The sequence below is a fragment of the Eutrigla gurnardus genome (genome assembly GCF_963514095.1).
Source record: "Eutrigla gurnardus genome assembly, chromosome: 17".
In the NCBI taxonomy this organism is placed as follows: Eukaryota; Metazoa; Chordata; class Actinopteri; order Perciformes; family Triglidae; genus Eutrigla; species Eutrigla gurnardus.
In genome coordinates this window covers 13,268,797-13,273,796 of record NC_139928.1, presented here as the reverse complement: position 1 = coordinate 13,273,796, position 5,000 = coordinate 13,268,797, and the positions used below count along the sequence as shown (strand labels likewise).

Genomic DNA, 5,000 nt, shown 5'->3' with positions numbered 1-5,000 from the left:
CTTTGAGAAGAGAGGAAAAAAAACAGTGAAGTCTCACTTTCTCTGGTCAAATATGTGCCTTGGCAACATGATTTGGATCAAAACGTCACGCTAATAAAGCTTAAAATTGAACTGAAGTGAACCGAGAGTGAGACAGGCAAGCGATTCCAGCGGAGAGAATGCAGCACTCTCCACTCCCTGTGGGGTAAATGAGAGTGCTCTGGTCTGTGTACGTATATGTGTGTGTGTGTTTGTGTTCACTTAAACAAGCATGTCTGCTTAAGACAAGGACCAGAGTGCACTCACACAACAGGCAGTCACATGGTTTCCATCCACAAAGCTCCGGTTGGTTTAACAAAAGAATGAGGGAGATCAATTTTTCTCTTAAAACTAGGTAATAGCAGCAGTTTCAGTCTGAACCACTTGTCTCTCCCTCCAAAATCCACATCTCCGATGAAGCGATCTGATTTCAATCAGAAATAATCCGTAATGTTTGAGAGGATCTGGTTTTGATGACGTGGAACAAAGGAGACACAATTCAAAAAACCCCACTTCTGCTGTTTATGCAGCCAAATTAGATCACTCATTCATTTATTATGTATTTATTAGAAGTTAATAAGCAAATAAATCCACGCCACAGCCTGACGTGCACCCTCCCAGAAAACGTATTATAAATCTGCCTCTATACAGCCGAGGTGATTGTTCAGGACATTCACCCAGTATAACTTTTTAATGTCTGCACTGTTGATGCCTGTACTGTGTAATAATGAAATGTTTTAATTAGTTTGTGGTGCATATTATTAGCTCATAGCCGGACAGATCAGTGCTGCTTTGAGACTTAACCTGCCAATTAGTATCCTGACATTTTGGTGAAAGTGAAACATTAATCTTCCACTCTGCGTGCAGGCTCCTGTTAGTGTGTGTTATTAAAAGTCACCCATGTCCATTGCTTATTGCTCACGACAGCAGTAAACAGACAGCGCAGCATCCCTCAGGGAAGGAGGCGAGTGGAAAATAACACTCATCTCCGAACGCGGAGGGCAATCTCATGGGGAGAGAAACTCGAAAAAAAAAAAACTTTCCTTAAATGTTTGTTCATATTGATTTTCTCGAGCTGGCTGGATGAATGCCTTATAGTGAATAAAGAGACTATCCATCAAACCGGAAGGGCTGAGTGAAAATCCTTGACCTTGAGGATTTTGCTCTGCAGAAATGTCTGCAAGCGAGATAATCGACAGCAGGAGCGGTGCTATTCTGCGGCTGACCCTTTGATCTTCGGGGGAAAAAACGCGAAAAGAGAATTTCTCCTGTGGGAATCAATATTAACACATAAAAATAAATAAAAGACCGCATTTCTGCCGCGAGCTATTCAGGAAAAGTTCAAAGCAGTTGTAGCTTGTGGCTCACTTGTAATTTAAATGGCAGATTTATTTATATAAGAGACTCATCCATAAAAATGCATAAAAGTTAGATACCTACACACACATATAAGTAAGAACACATACAAAGAAAGGCTCCTCAGGTCGGATGTAGACACTATTTATAGGGTGTTTTTCACACTCTCAGTACTGCCAATAAGGCTTCCATCCAAAGAAGACCTCTCATTAACTCATTAACACCCCTAAAGGTGTTATGTATAATAAATAAATATACATCACTGCCCCAATAAGATGCATTCCCATCACTAGCCATACTGGCTAACCTCCAATCACAGTACGGACAGTAAACCAACTTGGAGAGTTACTTCCTATCTTTTTATATTCCATGACAGAGAATGAGAATCAGAGTCATACATGTATGATGTGCTGTGGAGGAAAACCTTGGTAGCTGCTGCCACTTCATTCACATCACAATCAAAAGCACTTAACTTAACATGCATCATGGGCCGCGGCCAGGGGGACAGGTTTATCAGCCAAGCGAGGCTTTGAGGTAAACACGGTGGCTGCAAAGTCCTTGATGTCAGAACTAATAACGATGAATTAAACATGACAGTCGGACCGGCAGCTTGTAGGCTATGATAGCAACGTGGCAGCAGTTTGTGAGTAATTATTCAGCGAGCAGCGAGTGAACCGCTGTTCTCAAGCTCAACTCGAAACATGATCTCATAAAAAAAAATACAGCTTTCATCGCAAAAGAAATAAGTGAATTTATTCAAAATGAAATCTCACCTCATTCAACAAAACTCCTCCAGACCCCCCTGGTTTGTCAGCAGGTGGCGCGGCCCATGGAGAGGGTTCCAGACTATCCCAGAATGCACCGTGTTGACTCAGGGACTCGGCACTCCCTGGTGGATGAAACAACAACAACAACAAAAGTTGAAAGAGATTTAGAACGCGACGGGAGGACACGCCGGTATGCGCGGCGTTGTTGGCGTCTGCTGGAACTGCGCGTGCATCACAAGGTTTATTTCACAAAGCGCTCAGCTTTGATCCAGAAGCAGCAGCAACAATATGGGACTGTGACATCTCCCTTCAAATAGTCTTCAAAACACGTGTCTTCCCCCGACAGCCTCTGATTGTCTGGGTCTGCACATTTGAAGGGATCTCACGGTCAGACGCAACAAAAACAGTGATGATTATTGACGAGGATCTATATTGACAGAGAAAAGAATCATAGAGTACAAATACATGCAGAGATCACTGTACATGTACACAGATAATAAAAAAGGTGACCATAAAGGAAATCCACTGTGTATGTGTTTGTATATTTCTCCCCATTATTTCTGTTTAATGTTCTTGCTTAAGCCCTTTAAACCTCTCCTCCTTCTGCTTTCGGTTGTGACTGTCTGCACAATGGTTTATTGTTTTTAGAAACTGCAATGCAAATGCAGGTCATCATTATAAACAGGAAAAACCTGTTAAAAAAAAAAAAATGCATTTTCAAATAAAATGTGCAACAAGCTGACTTAAGCAGACGCCCACACGCTGGCATGAGAGAGGAGATGAGCTGATCGTCGACAGTGTGCACACCTGCTCCGCGGGACTGGTTGTGGTGGGATGATGGGGATGTTATGACAGATGTGTTCCCTGCTGTTAGTCAGCTGCAGTGTGTGTGTGTGTAGAGGTGCAAACATCCTACTGACCCACATGCCTAAAGACCTGGGAAGAGATGGGCAGGAGTGTTTTATCGCAGCCGAAAAGGAAGACAGAAGGTGGATTACGGCGTGCGGATGGTTCGGTGTGTGAGTTACATTAGTAATAGTGAGACACATCATTCCACGCACTTTTTTTATGTTATGCCTGATTACTCTATTCTACAGGGGATTGGGAGACACGGTGGGAATGAGATATGATAATAGGACAGCGAGGCGGATGCATAATGAGAGAGAGAGAGAGAGGAATGTCTGGTATGGCAGACATGGAAAAATCAATAGGCTTCCACAACGCGCCATAGTATAGTACCGGGCTTAAGTTAAGCATGTAAGCACACACACACGCATTAAGCTGAAGGCACACAGAGAGCAGCGGGGTGTGTGTGTGTGCCGACGATGTTCGTTGTGTGCTTGTGAAGGAAATAATAAGATGTGTACTAAGGCTATGGATTAGTGTTCACCAACTGGCAAAGGAGTCCATCATACGGTGTTTAAAAGGACGGAGATAAGAGAGGGGATGAAACGATGGCAAACGAGTGAGAAACAACAAAAGTTAAAAGGAGAGAGGAAAAAAAGAGCAGGAGAGATCCAGAGGTGACAGGAAGGAAGGCAGATGGAGAGAATAGAAAAAGGCTGTGAGGTAACGCAGACGCCGAGGAAGAGGAGAGCGATAGGAGAGCAGAGAGGAGGAGAGACGGAGGGAGAAACAGATGGTGGCGGAGAAGAGACAGATAGAAACGCGCTGGGAAGACAACACTGGCAGAACCGGCGCGGCACAGCGGGGAGGATGGAAAGCTGAAAGTTGTTAGTGGAAAAGGATGGAGGAGGACAGCGAGAGGAAGGGAGGGAGGAGCAGGGTTTCATTCCAAAACTCTGCCAACTTTAAGGGAAAATACTATGAATACCAGAGCTTTTAGAGATGTCAGGTTTAAATATATCACCTGTTCTGACCCGGGTCTCAGGCTACAACAGGTGGGGGAAACACGCACGAGAGGAAGATTCATTTCGTTTAATGGAACCAAAATGTTGATTCTGACAAATGAGACTGAGTTGTGAGTCTATCGAGATCATCCTAAATAATCAACACAGAAAATCAAATGAAAAACAGCATAGAGAGCCTCCAGACTATCAGGCTGGGGCCGGTCTGATATAAGGCATAAGATTTGAAAAAGCCTTTGAAACTCCCAAATGAAAATGTTTGCAGGATAAGATATTACGAAAATGACTTAAAATTATAATCCGAATTTTGTGTTGATTCCGGCAACCCTTATTCCCTGAGCTGTAATGCTTCCAAGCACCAGATTCCCTCAGGAAAACGTATTATATTAAAAAAATAGATGATCGGGAACAGACAACCAGCCCCACGACTTGTTTGTGGCATAATTTGATAGTTAATGAAAAGAATGCACAGTAATGATTGCCCTTAAATATATATATTACAACAAACATATTCATCATGTCCAATCCAGAAATCAAGCAGGCTAAAGTAGTGAGAAAGGCTTCGGTGTAAACCACATCAAGTGAATGGTTGAACAGCAAAGCACAGTGAGACAGAGGTTTTCCTCTGTGTTGTACGTACGCTGCATTGCATTACATTCATGTACTGGATGCTTCCGTCCAAAGTGACCTACAACAAGCACATTGTACCCGGGTCGAGGGGATGTTTGATGCACGTCGAGGCATCTACCTGACGAGAGAGTTAAGAGGTGAGGGTTTGCCAGATCAGGTGACTGAAAGAGTGGTTTACACTGTCGAAAACAGATAAAAGATATAGATATATCGGCAGGCCGATATTAGGCATTTTCCAAACTATCGGTATTTATAATGGCCGATAAAGAATATTAATAAAATGGACGAAACACCCTTATAGAACTTAACAGAATTTGTCTCCAGTCTTGTTCGAAGGTTATATTTATGAAGCTTACCAAGT

General features: G+C 43.0%; 2 protein-coding genes across 3 annotated transcripts in view; both read right to left on the bottom strand.

Annotated features, from left to right (window-relative positions):
* Positions 1 to 5,000, bottom strand: part of dtnbp1b (dystrobrevin binding protein 1b) — a 199,837-nt gene that overhangs the window by 100,348 nt on the left and 94,489 nt on the right. The gene's annotated exons all lie outside the window — the stretch shown is intronic.
* Positions 1 to 5,000, bottom strand: part of atxn1a (ataxin 1a) — a 77,152-nt gene that overhangs the window by 23,921 nt on the left and 48,231 nt on the right. For both annotated transcript variants that reach the window (XM_084031542.1, XM_084031543.1), the window contains exon 3: positions 2,148 to 2,263. The gene's annotated coding sequence lies outside the window, so the exon portion shown is untranslated. The remainder of the gene's footprint in view (positions 1 to 2,147; positions 2,264 to 5,000) is intronic.